The sequence below is a fragment of the Melospiza melodia genome, chromosome 2 (assembly GCF_035770615.1).
Source record: "Melospiza melodia melodia isolate bMelMel2 chromosome 2, bMelMel2.pri, whole genome shotgun sequence".
Lineage (NCBI taxonomy): Eukaryota > Metazoa > Chordata > Aves > Passeriformes > Passerellidae > Melospiza > Melospiza melodia.
In genome coordinates this window covers 138642966-138655323 of record NC_086195.1, presented here as the reverse complement: position 1 = coordinate 138655323, position 12358 = coordinate 138642966, and the positions used below count along the sequence as shown (strand labels likewise).

The 12358-nt window shown below is 39.3% G+C and overlaps 1 protein-coding gene across 1 annotated transcript in view; it reads right to left on the bottom strand.

The window, feature by feature from the left end:
- The window catches only part of HTR1F (5-hydroxytryptamine receptor 1F), a 104415-nt gene that overhangs the window by 42602 nt on the left and 49455 nt on the right, over window positions 1–12358 (bottom strand). The gene's annotated exons all lie outside the window — the stretch shown is intronic.

Below are 12358 nucleotides of genomic sequence, written 5' to 3'. Positions count from 1 at the left end.
GGGCAGCTGTGTCACACACATCTGTCCCCCTCCAAGAACATTCTTTTTTATCCAAATTCTGACTCCCTCATGCCACAGCACAGCCATGTAATTCAAGTGTCATGGTGTGAAAATGTTACTCTGCCAGGTTAGGATGTGGGTTTTCATCTTTTTAGCTTTTACCTGAGAAAAACCCCAAGCATGTGATAAGAATTATATATAATAACTATGTTTTGGTGCCACAAGAGCTACCAGCCTGAGGGAGAATATCTGAGAGATGATTACAGGCTCAAATCAAACATTGCTTTGGCCCTGAGTCATGGCTGCAGCATTTCCCACCATAAAACACTGGCCCAGCAGGTGCCAAGTCTGGCTCTGGAAGCACACTGGAGATTGCTCTGGGGCTCAAACTGGGGGTCAGCCTCCTGTGCTGACCATGAAACTGAGTGAAATGAGTTGCAGTGATGAATTGTGCCTTCCTAGACAATCACTCATTCCAGCTGCTGTCCTCTAAGCACACTCACACCTGACAGTCTTTGTCTCTGTTCTTGGCTTTGCAAATAGGGGTGATAAGAACTAAAGGGCAGAAAATTGTCCCAACACCTATAGATAAATGTACAAATGCAGTGCAGGCAGCATTTCCCCCAGGAACTTTTCTGGTCCACCTCATTTTGTCCTGGCATTTCAGGAACATCCTGGCCATGCAGAAATTTTCCATGACTTTCTTTCCAAAAAATTAGTTATTGTCAAATTATGTTTGCTCCAGAGAATGCCAGGTCTGGGCAGCCTGAGACCATCTACACCAGCTGGTTTGGTGGCTGTATTTCTTTTTGCTGGTGTGCTGCACAGAGACAATTTCCATGTGGCTTCAGGTGCCTTTCCGACAATTTCAGTGTTTTCATTTTCTCAATGAAGACTAAATTCTAGATATTTACTTCTCCTGTGTAGAAAATGACATATACCTCATATAGGGATATCTTAAACTGGAATGGGAATTCCTGGTTTCCCTTAAGTCTTCCATGTTAATTTACACCTTGGCCTCTGGTGACAATTTTTAACTGAGGTATTACACTTCCAACCCTTTTGGCTTCTTACATGCTGCTGAACATTGGCTTGACTGGTGCATTTATATTTGTAAAGGAGTCACTACAGAGCAAGCAAGGTCAGAACTTTCACTGTTTCAAATGAAAAGTAGGATTTCAAATAAATGAGGAGATTAACTTTGTCCTTTGAAAAGCAACTCTGATTTTCAGGAATAAAATTTCACCTCTAACTGCAAGAAGAAAATAATTTTCACTAAGTTACTAATAAGTGCACTTTTGAAATGTGCATGCATTTGGACTGAGATGTCTGAAGTGTGCTTGAAATTTATCTTAAGTATGGCTCTAAGCATGTAAGATGGTGAAAAATTGTATTTCTGTTTAGTCGGAGTGGGTGATGTTATCTAATAACATAAGTTTGAATTCACACAGTAACATTTAAAATCTATTTATAAGTGAAAGACTAACAAACAGATGAGTGAATATAGGTCAGAGAGGGGAGTTAGAGAGAATGGGAATAATAACACCTCTGGCTGCATGGGCTGATGAGGCACCACTGCTGCCAGGGAAAAAGGATCAGAAAAACAGCTTGGTGTTTAAGTAAATTGTGGCTGCTTGCAGCAGAACAAAATACCAAACATTCTGAGCTTTACAGCCCTGCAGACTGCCTGAGGAGCTTTGTATTTCATCCCAGAGGCAGACATAGAGTGCTTATTATTCAAATACCCACCACTTATCCCTGATAATGCTTTCAAGGCATACCTGACTGAACTGTAAAAATCCCAATCTGGTCAAGTGCTGGTTTAATATGCACAGACACTGGCTTGCAAACCACCATGGATTGTTTTCATGAACCACAATTTCACTGTCAAGATTTAATTAAGAAATATATCAGAGCCTTTGGAAGAAGTAGGGTTGTCTGGGGTGTTGGACAAGTGCAACGTGTGACATAAAAATCTGTGCACTGACCAAGCTGCCTTCCCAAAAGGGAAAAGGGACAGGATTGCTTAAAAAAGCCACCAAGCCCTTACCTATAATGGATATGGTGCTTTTACATCATTCTCATCACTGTGAGCCACATAATGTAGCTGGGATTTGATTGTATTAACCTACATATTGCAGTCTTGAAAATCCTGGGAAAAGGACACATTTTATGGCACTATAAAGTCACCATTTTTCTGCTGCTGTATTAAGATTATTACATTCCCTGAAAGCACATAACAGATTTAATCCAAAATGGGATGTATTATTTTTTTCTGTACAAGCAAGCTGTCTGACAGGCAGCAGGAAATAAAGAGAATGATTATTATTAGGTTTTAGCGACTTAAAGTAATATTTGTATAAATGCATATACATAGGACCACTAAAAACTACCCCACAACAAAAAATATTAAAGCTGATATGTTGATTTTAAATGAAGTTTTGAAATAGTGAAGCCTAATGGGCAGCCAGACATCATTCACAAATACAAATTAATATAAATTAAGAAATGTTTCTGCTCTAAACCTCATGTGTTAAACCTAATCAGTATTTACTGTATTATCTCTGAATAGAATAAGGACAGCACATTATCTGTTTCAGTAATGCAAAGTTAATTTTAACTGTCAGAAGGTTGGAGTCAAAGACCTATAAAAGAATATATTTCCTGAGTGAAATCTAAAGGGACATTTTAATTTGTTTCTGTTCCATTGCTTCTGAATAAATTGTTTTGAAGCAGATAATGAATTCATGTAAGTGCTAGTCTTCTGTTCTGGTCCTAAAATTTCTAAAAGCATTTCTAAGAAAGCTCTTTTTCCCTACTTTTCAAGTATAACCAAACACATTGGGAGTTTTTTTCAGTGTTAAAATGCCTTTGTGAGGGCAGTTCAAGCAAGAGTTTTCAAAGTTCAAATTACCTTAAGTAAAATTTATACAGTTGTGTCAGACTTGTTTAAGATGTTAAATATGCATTTATGTATAGTTTTCAGGGCTGTAACTATGTTGGCTGTTCCCAGATGCTCACCATGGGGGAGGAGAATCCTAAACTTGGAGAAAGTTTCTGAATTTTAATTTGCACTAACAAGGTGATTATTTGAAGGTAAGTCATTTGAAGGTAAGTGATTTAGAGCTGTTGAGAGATGAAGTGTGCAAGCAAAAGTCTCTCCTGTATGTTTTCAACTCACTATAATTCATATTCAGCTTCTGAGGCTCAAAGCTGCAAATTTGTCTTTTACCGGTGCAAGACAAATTACAGAGAAATTTCAGTGGAAGAAGCAGGGAAGGTATTTGCAAGCATGGTTTTAATAACAACACACACCCCCTACTACTAAATTCATGAGACCCTGGCTAGGAAATTATTAAAACTGCAGCACTGATCACCACAGGATGCTGAAACAGCCAACACTAAAAATAGATTGGAAACAAATCACAGCAAATTCATGGGTAAGGAACCACCACTGTTACTTGAACTCTACAGGTAACCTCCATCCCAGGAATTCCTAAGATGTTTTGAGCAGGACTGTTCCAGTGTGGCTGTATTTAGAAAAGTAACAAAGTGAATGTTTTTTGATCTTAGAGAAAAATGCCTGTGTAGTGACATGGAAGAACTTGTTGGTTCATAGCAGTGAATTATAAAGAACTTAACAGGAACAATGCTCTGTTTAGTGCTTTGGGGCTCTTGCATGCAAGCTGGAAAGTTTTTGCCAGATTGTTAATTGACTGAAAGGATTCCTCTAGCCCTGGAGAACCAGGCTGAAAAGTTTTCTGTGGTAAAGCAGCAGCTTCCCCTTTAGTGATGGATTCTGTCCCTGATGAGCCAGAGGGCTCAGTCACTCCCCTCCAATGGCACAATGACTCATTTCCCTGGCTGCTGCTGTAAGCCCTGCCTTCCTTCAGCTGAGAATAAGTGAGGGCTGTGCTGTACAGAGCACACTGTAACACACTGAGCTGTAAAATCTGTTGCTAAACACAAGTCATTTTGTGTCTGAGGCTCATGAGGGAATGGGAGGGAGATACAAGAGTTGGCAAGTTAGCCCAGCACTTCAAAGGACAAAAAGCCCCTAGTTAGTTTGAGTTCCTTAGGTTTTCTTCTAGATGCCTTATTTTTTCCTAGCTGGATGCCTAGATAAGCTCAGGAAAGTGGATACTTCCTTGTTTTCCACAAAATTATGACTTTCTGTAGGATAACCTGTTAAATTTTGCCACTACCTTTTTCTGCCCCTGGAGTATCTAAAATACCAAGAAATGTTCTTTGAATATGCTTCAGATTAGAAGGCTGATTTGTTTGAAACAGGCACGAGGATCCTCTGTGCTTCTGCTGTGCTGCACCCTCTGTGTTTGCAACACAAGTGACCATAGCCCAGCCACCCAGAACTAGCAGCAGCAAGGCACCAAACCCCCAAACTCTCACTTGCTCCTTTCTTCCAGAGCTTGCAAAAAAAAAAAACAACAAAAAACCCAGAAAAACAAGTGGAGAGCACAGGGTTCCTTCAAACCCATGCAAAGTTTGGTTTGTTTGTTTGTTTGTTTTCCTCTCTGCTTTCCAGTAAGGACAGCAGCTGGTGAAAGCAAAAAGCTGCCATGCTTGATGGAGAAGTTATTAAAAGCTGGATCCACAGCTTGCAGTCCCAGAGAGGGCTCTGCTGGCCTGCCTGCTTTTTATACCACAGAGAAGTTTTTCTTAGTTGTGTTGTTTCTGTAGGGTTGTGAGCCCAAAACACTCTTTAAACTCCTTTGAGTCAATACCTGAGGACAGCTGGGTAAGGGAACATACATGTGTTGGGTATAGAATAAAACAGCTGCCTGTGGAAACATTCTTAAGGCTGTAAGTTTACAACTGAAGGGATATTTGATGGGCAGCAAATGTAAACTATTAAATCCCAACCTATGTGGCCTTCAATTATCTGGCATAACTCCAGCTTCTGAAGGGCTTTAGTTAAATTGTTACAATTCATCTGGTTAAGAAAGACCACAAGTATTTTCAAAACCACTTTTCTCCAAGCCTTCACTTTGCCTATTCATACTGACAGCTCTCTAGCAAATGGACCACTTATTATTGTATTTTTGTTCAGTGTGAATGCCTGGGTTTGGAGGCACTACTGCAGTAACTCAATTATAAGCAAATAACCACTCCAGGGTAATTCCACACAGACCTGCATATTCACATTTTTGTACCTCAGATACATTCACAGCTTACTCAGTGCATCAATTAATTAAGCTAATCTGAGCCTACTTATGAAAAATGTCTCTAGCTTCCAAGTTGTGGAACTGTTTTATCGTTTTGAAACATAAATTGCAAATTTTGAAGGTTGAGGGTTTTGTTTATGCGTCTTAAAGCAGTGAAAGAGATAGGAAAGAAAAAAGACCAAACCCAGCAATATCCTTGTCCTGGTGAGCAAGAGCAGCAAAACTGTCAATTTTTGCCCTTTCTTCTTATGGGTCAGTTCAAGATCCATCTCTCTGAGTAGCAGCTCAGCATCTGGCAGTCAGATTTGTTGCCAAGTAGTCCATTTCTATTATTTTAAGTACCAGCCTGAATCCACAGCAGGTTTCTCAGCTGCTTCCTTCTTTTACATAATTAATCAGTGCAATAACTGCTAAACTTTAGAAATCATTTTATGGAGGTGATGACAAAGACATCTGAAGACATGAAGTTCAAATCCAGGTTTAATGTCTCCTCCTAGTCAAACACAGCATATTTGTGTTTTAGGGTTGCCTTTGTGTAAGCTGCAATAACAAAATGCAAACTGCTTACTGATGCAATTTGCCTTAATAATATTTAAGTAGGTGATCTACTCTTTCAGATACAGCTGAAGGCAGGATGCGTGTGTTTGTCCAGCTTAGCAGTATACATATTTATAATTTAAAAGCAAATCCTGTTCCAAAGTAAAGGAAATACTATTCTCATAAGAGACTCAGAGAACTGGACCTTTGTTTGCCTGGCCAAGTAAATACCAACTCACTGAAGGAGTATAGAATTAAATCTAAGTTTCCAGCTTGGTGCAGGGATAGGTGAAGATCTGATGATCACTGTCTCAAAATTTCCATTCCAAAGCCCTATTTCTCTACTGTTCTCTACTTTCTTAGCTAACCTTAAGCAGTTGGTTGAAATTTCTGTCTGCCTTGGGTTATTTTCTTTTCAGCGTAGGAAAAGAAGAAAGAAACATTTCCAGGAAATATACGTTAGAATATTTTCCAGCAGTCATGTTTTTCAGAGGCAGGCAGAGAAAAGTTAAATTGTTCTTGTCAGTGTAAAATGTCTGTGAATATTTTTCTTGGCTGAGAAATTCTAGCTGTCTTTTATGACCCTGGCATCTGACAGAGGATGACCTTGCTGGTGGCCTTGACATCTTTGTGGAAGCTCAATTAAATCTGAGCAACAGAAAAATAAAATCTCACAAAGTGTACAGGCTTGGTACAGACTTCATAGATTTTTGAGAAATGAATTCTGCAAAAAATGCCAGTGTTAAGGTCTGTTACCTCATAGGAAAACCACAATGCATTGTATTTTCATTCCATCTCCAAGCTATCATCAGTCTCTTAGGTGCTCCATCATCTCCAGCATGTCAGCAGCTGATTCCAAAGGATCCTGCTTTGTCAAACAGCTCTTTGTTAGCAGTTTAATCTTTGGAATCTGCTCTGGGTCAGAGGCACATCAAGAAATCCTGTATTTAGAATAAGTAATATTTACATTTGGCTGCCTTGTATTTTTTCTCTACAGAAATATTGATCTTTCTTTCCAAGAAAGGACCTGAAAGACCCCAGGGCAAAAGTTTCTAATGACAGGCTCAGATAAAACCCAACACACTCTTTCAGGACGACATTTACATGCAAGCTTTGATTTTTATGGATTATAGCCCTTAGCTGTCATGGGAGACAAAGCTCAAAACAGCACAGACCTTGTCAAAACCTCTGCAGCAAGGACACTAAAAGCACCCAACAGCTGTCACACACAGCAACCCCTGGAATTTGCTGCTCACTAAAGATTTGCCAGCATCTCTTGAACAGACCATGCTACCTGTTCCCCTGCACTGGGCATGTTGCAAAAGGTATTTGCTTATGTTAATCTACCCTGTGAATTAAAGCTTTTTTCTTTCCCATGTTTCTGATAAACTCCTCTTCCTGAAGTCACCAACTCCTACTGAGTGAGAAAGTTTCATGCACCTGTTTATATAAAGGGAAACAAAACCGTCATTTCCTAAGTTTTTCAGCTTCTTTTAGTAGAATTCCTCTCACCTCCTTTTATATCTCTGCCTAAGCTAAAAGCAATCTGTGCTAGACAGGTACTCTTTGGCACTTTGGGCACCCTTTTTTGGGAGAGGAGTGAAGCAAATACTGGGGTGAGATTGTGCTGACCTATTTACACCAGATGCCTTGCACCTCACAGTGTCTGCTTCTCTCTATTACTGCAAAAAGAAAGTTGGAGTGATTGGTTCAAGATGTCTGTCTTTGGTGAGTTGAATTCTAACCTTTATTTGCAGGTACTCAAATAAGTACCTGAAAATAAAGGCTAGAATTTAGTGTTTAAGTGTTTAAACTTTGACTGAGAATAAGGAATAATTGGCAATTTTCTGGTTGAAAGGTGTTGTTGTGATAGTCAGCAGGAATGGGTTCTAATAGATTTTAATTGATCCAGCTTAGCTGTACCTACCCTATCTGCACTAACTGAGCTTTGTTTAATTCAGCTAATCATGTTTAGGTGATAACACTGTGCTCAAAACAGGACATAAGCTTATCAAATATTGTAGTTAACATCGTTTTTAAAAGCACATTTTCAAAGTCTGAACATTTCTTCCCCCTATTATTATAAGTGTATGCATTTTACTGAAGTAGCAGTAACTTGCTTTTCCTTATCTTAACTGTAAATGACCCTATTCATTTGTAGCTAAACTTGTCCTCCCCAGAGTGCACTGGCTTCAGCAGAATTACAACTTGCATGATTTTAGCTGATAGACTCTCCTGCAGATACATAACCTAAAGAAGTAACACATTCCTGGCAATACATGATAAAAGAAGCACTTGGCAAAGGTCAGCTTTTCAGATGTCTCGTGGAAATCTCATTAAGTACAGTCTTCTGATAGGTCCTCTTCTTCTGCCTCAGTGTCTGTACCAATTGTCCTGAATTTCTGATTGAAGTTGGGCATCTCAGTGACTTTTCTAACAAGTTAGAAGGTTCCAGTATAATTAAAATAACCTCAAAGTCAAATTTAACAGGCGAGAATTTTGATAAAAGTCTTTGAATTAACTCGATTGTATGCAAGTAAAACAATCTTTAAATTATCAGTCCTTCTGAATGTAGCTTAGCCTGCTAAGATTTGAGTGAATGTCAGGCAAATTCCTAAATATTTGAACAAAAAAGCCTTGCTGAAGAAATTATTCTCTATTAATGGGAACTATGCCAAAATGAAACCCTTGTGCAAGCAGGGCCTATCTTCTTTTCAGTTTTCCATTTTAAATCCAAACTTTCCCTTCATTTCAGCTTTCCATTTGAAATCCTAACTTTTGTCTGTCATGATGACTTCTTGTTAAGCTGCTGTTAAAAGTTTAAGTTGGTGCATATGTTAAAAGAGTGCAGGTAATAGAGATCAGAAATTAAAGCAGATGATCCATAGTTTTGATGAACTCTAGCTCGGTGCTGAGGCAAAACTCACCACTACCAGCACTGTTTCTGCCTACAAACTCCAGAAATTGTTTAAGCTGAGCCACCACAAACAGAGAAACGTTAATATTTTTGTGGTGACATTTTGTTTGACCATCAAGCCAGTTTTCAGCTGACTGACTGCTATAAAATAAAAAGATGGACAGCAACTAAAGAAGAATAAAATTAAGCTGTGTATTAGATATGAATCAATTACAGAGTGAGATGACAAGCTCATTCTCTTTCCTGCTGGAGGTGGGGAAGCAGAGTACTCCATGACCTTGAGGTTTCTTTCAGAGCACATTTGCTTTCCTTACATGCACAGCAATATGTGAACTTAAAGGCTGGCTCTTAAAATCTGCATTACATTCCCCTTTAGGAAGTTGTAAGTTACAGAGAGTCTTCATTTGTGTTTTAGAAGAGTCTGTGTGCCAGTTTTCTGCTCTTGTACTTGTTCAGGATGCTAGAGCCCAGATCCCAGCATTACAGAGATCCCTGCAACCTCTGCTCATTGCAAAGGCCTTGGATTGAGGTGGCTGCCAGGAGGCTGAGCTGTAAGGAGCATAACAGCACCAAAGACCTAATGGTGAGTTCCATGGGGCACTGCAGGGGTTAAACTCACTGCCATCCTCTCTGCTCGTGAGCAGAAGGATTTGTGTCATGTGAGCTTTTGGTCAGCACCAGCCTGCAGGATGCCCTTGCCCACTTCAATAAATTTCAGTCACTTGTGTTGTACTGAACTGAGAAGGAAAGCCCTGCAAATTTGAAACCTAAAAGTAACCCCCATGAGACATTCAGCTGTCCCAAATATAGCTGGGGCAGCTCAATGTCTGCTGAGTGCCCCAGTGGAGGCATCACTCCACTGGGGATGTGAATTCCTGTGGAGAACCCTTAGCTTAACTCACAGAGAGTATCTCCTGAGACACCAAAGGAAAAAATAATGGAGTCCATTCAAAGGCAAGTAGGTGGTAAATGTTTACATGGATTACAAAAGATGAAGTAGCCCACCAGATGTTGGAAGATGCAAGTACTTAATCCATAGGAGAAAAAAGCTGCAGGAATATCTCATGCCTCTGGAAGGCTGCAGAAGGACAGACTTGACAAGCCCAGCGCTGTCCACTGACTCAGCTTCAGTCTCAGCCTTATTGAGGGGTATGAGATACAGGAACAGTCTACCAATATGCTGGTAATTTAAATGATAGATGCTAATAAGTACTTTTTTCCCTTCCTGCCTGAGCTTTACTCAAATTCTTCCATTAAAATATATAATTGAGTACCTAGACAGTTGCATTTTGATTTGCATCTCTTGCCAACCCAATATATCTTTCAGATAAGCCTTTCATACATTACTTTTAATAATAATGTCTTAAATTAAAAGGCTGCTTTCATCAGCATAATGAAGCAAGATAGCCAAGGAAAATAGCTATGTGCCTGAGAAATTCATTAAAGTAAGAAAAAAAATCCATGAAAAGGGGATGATAATGAGAAAAATATTGAGCCTCAAAGATGACAATACTGAAAGGAGAGACTGCATTTAGGGCTTACTTACTGCATGGGAGGGGCTGTTTTCCCAGAGATCTTGCCTTTTTTTTTAATTCTGACAAATGATATAAAATTTTGGCAACTCAGTTACTTTTAAATTGCCATAGGCATCTGGGAGTTTACTAGCACAAAACCTGTGCCTGGTAGTGCTATCAGGGATAATCCTTTATGCTACTTATGTAAGTGTTAGTTTGAATGATGTCCCTTCTTCTAACACTGAGAAACCTATAACTTAATAATGACAAACACCAGAGCTGCTCAAAGAAGGCAATTTATTGTAATCAAGATATGCTTTCTAATTAACCTCCTGGTCTCTATTTAAGCTGCAGATTGAGCTACTTATATTTATCTTAGAAATGCATTGTTCTTATAAAGTCCTTTTTTAAAAAGAAACATTTGAAAAGGTACTGAAAAATATTATAGAGATTAAAAGGAACTTGCACAGTGAGCACTAATGAGGCACGTGCTTGCCTTTGAATTGCATTCCCTCTTCCTCTCCCTCCCATCTTTATCTCTTATCTTCAGGCAGCCACGGCAGCGTTAAACAAGAAAAGCAGCTCCCATCTGACTCCTCTGTGCCTGTGTGCTGAGCTGTGCTGCTGCTCCTGGCAGGCTGTGGGCGCTCAGGGACACACAGGGGCTCTGCAGGAGGAGCTGACGCACATCCAGCCTCAGACAGGTGCTGTGAACCTGCTCCCTGCTTGCCGTGACTACGCAGAGACAAAAGGCTCTGCCTGGGACACAACAACCCTTGGCTGCTGGAGCACAGATGGTGTGGAAGTGCTTTCTGTGAAACGAGGTGTTAGAAAATGCTCAGCTCGCCAACATGTGCTGTCAAGACCTGTTTTCTCCAAGCTGCCGGGCTGTCATTGTCTTTTGGAAACGAGCATGCAGCCAGGCAAACCATTTCCATCAGAAACAGAAGCCCTGTTTATACTTCACTTTCATTTTCTCCTACCAGGTAATTTCTCTCTCTAATGTCACCACAGGTATTATAGTAGAATTAAGGAACAGCCAAAATTTCTCTTTCATTACATAAAAACCCATAACTAGAAGAGAGAAAATAGGTTTTAAAAATGACAAGAGTAAAGGAAAGAGAAGCTTTCAAACCCAACATTCCCCACACCTGAATCTGCTGAACTTCCTAGATACAGTATAAAAGTCTTCCTTTTCTCTATGAATTGTTCAGATGGCAGCTGGAGGAATTCCTGGCCAAGGTAAAATCCAGCTTAGAAGTAGGAAATAATACAAGTTTTGGAACTTTGTCTTTCTGTGTATGTTCTTCATGGAAGCAGCAAAGGCTTGGAAGGGCTGAAACTGGCCCCTGTTCTGATCTATTTTTGACTAAAATCTGTTTGTTTCTTAAACAGTACCATGAAGCAACAGGGTGACTTTAGTCCATTTTACAGCTACCCAGTGACATTTTTAATTTTTTTCTATTATGACAAATGCAGCAACCTTGTCTTTACCTCTTACTGTAAGACTTTAAAAAATGCAATTTGCTGTATCTTTCAGAGTATGGACACAATCCTGAGATGGTAGGGATCAGAACTTGTGTAGATATAGATGAGGGTAAGGAGAGCTGAACATCAGCCTTAAGGGTCTTTTTCTTCCTCTAGCAAAAAAAAACCAAAAAAACCCCCACGTGGTTAAATACCTTAGAAAGTCTCTGAATGGTGGCACATGACTACTCTGTCTCAACATATGGAATTTTCAGGTTCATTTATGAGCAATCATATTTCATGTTCATTTGCTCTGGCAATTAAATGATTGCTGAAGATTTACTTTGTTTCTTTTTGCTTTATTATTCAATAACATTATTGTTATTTGCTTTATTATTCATCTCAGTGTTAAATGACAATTTTTTCTCATAATACTTTTGCAGGAAGTTTTACCCTTCTGTTTTTAAACATTTTTGTATTCAAACTAATTGAATACATTACCACGGAAATGTTATCAATGTTAAGCTGTTATATTTGAATGACTGCAGGAAACAAGGATTTTGAGATTTCATCTTTGTTGTTAAAAATCTACAATTAGCTTATGGAAAAAATCACTTGGTAAAACTGCACAAGGCAAAACCAGAAATAAAATCAAGCTAATGCAAAAATGGAGGAAAGCCTTCTCACAAAATATCTTTGTGCTGCTGGGCTTTCCATCTTCAAAATGTCTTGCAAAGGTT